Source organism: Cupressus sempervirens, chromosome 5, assembly GCF_028749045.1.
Source record: "Cupressus sempervirens isolate cs-2001-9-10 chromosome 5, ASM2874904v1, whole genome shotgun sequence".
Taxonomy (NCBI): domain Eukaryota; kingdom Viridiplantae; phylum Streptophyta; class Pinopsida; order Cupressales; family Cupressaceae; genus Cupressus; species Cupressus sempervirens.
In genome coordinates this window covers 65,580,537-65,581,815 of record NC_143122.1, presented here as the reverse complement: position 1 = coordinate 65,581,815, position 1,279 = coordinate 65,580,537, and the positions used below count along the sequence as shown (strand labels likewise).

Sequence of the window (1,279 nt, the reverse complement as noted above, 5' to 3'; positions counted from 1 at the left end):
ATAAAGTATCTAAAATGTAAATAAACTGCTATGATATGCTATGATGGGCCAGGGTGAGGCCTCACATGCTTCAAACCCTAACATGATAATTCTCTTTATGTACTTAATCTTGGTAGAAGTTATCATTTTGGTAGACAAATCTTCCCATGTATAGTTTTTACAAGCATAATTTGTCTTATCTTTTGTTCATAGTTTGATGCTCTCCTTGTCGGTGTTGTTTTATTATCGAGTTTTAACTATCCACAATCTCTTGTTGATGAGAAAATGTGATTGAAAAACTTGGAAATGAATTGTGGCATTCATCAGCTTCATCTTTTGATCTTCCATGAGATAGAAGTTGAATGTTGTCACAACATTTTCCTTGGATGACATTTATTTTCCTTTGTTTCTGCTCTTTAATTGGCTTCGTGCAGCTAAAACTTCTAAATTAATTATTATTAAATTAAATAAATATAATTACGCAAAATTTAGATTTTTAATTAAATCTTTGAATTCTATTTCCTCTATTTAATTAATTTCTCAAATTAATTAAATATAATTAAAAATTGATTTTTTTTCTTTATAATTTTTTTTGTTAAATTATATAATTTAATAATATCTTTGTTTGATTTAATTAAAACTGAAAATCACAGCAGACCCACAAACTTAATAAGAAAACACAGCTAAAAGACAAAGTAAAACTTCAATCTTAAGGGTCAAAATCTTGAATTTACATCACTTGACAAATTCGAAAGGGTAAATAACTTAGATACTTGTCCTATATTTTAGGACAATTGGCTCAAGTTTAGGATTTGGACTTGAGAACTATCTACCATCTTTACCATTTCTGATATTGCAATAGGGCATGCTCAAACTAGTAATTCAAAAAAGTCGATGCCCTATACCTGCAATGTGCATAAAAGTCAAACACATACACGCACACACACACACACACACACACACACACACACACACACACACACACACACACACACACACACACACACACACACACACACACACACACACACACACACACACACACACACACATATCTAAACTAAAAAGAGAATGGCGGGGAGTGGTACATTGTATAGATCCTGACTAGCAAGTGATTATGACTCCCTCCCTCAACCACATTAGAAATCTCAATCATAACACACCACCATGAAAGCTAGCCTAAAAAAATTCGACAATAAAACATGAAAATTAAACTAGGGGTAGGCACTACATCCACCCCAAGGCTTAGGCTTACTCCTAAAAGCCTACAAGAAAGATAAAACCCAAGCACTCAATGTGT

At 32.6% G+C, this 1,279-nt stretch overlaps 1 non-coding gene across 1 annotated transcript; it reads left to right on the top strand.

Moving 5' to 3' along the window:
- The first annotated feature begins 248 nt into the window (after positions 1–248).
- On the top strand, positions 249–358 carry LOC149554566 (small nucleolar RNA snoR97). The gene has a single exon (XR_016352489.1). It is a non-coding gene; the product is annotated as a small nucleolar RNA snoR97 (small nucleolar RNA).
- Positions 359–1,279: the final 921 nt, after the last annotated feature.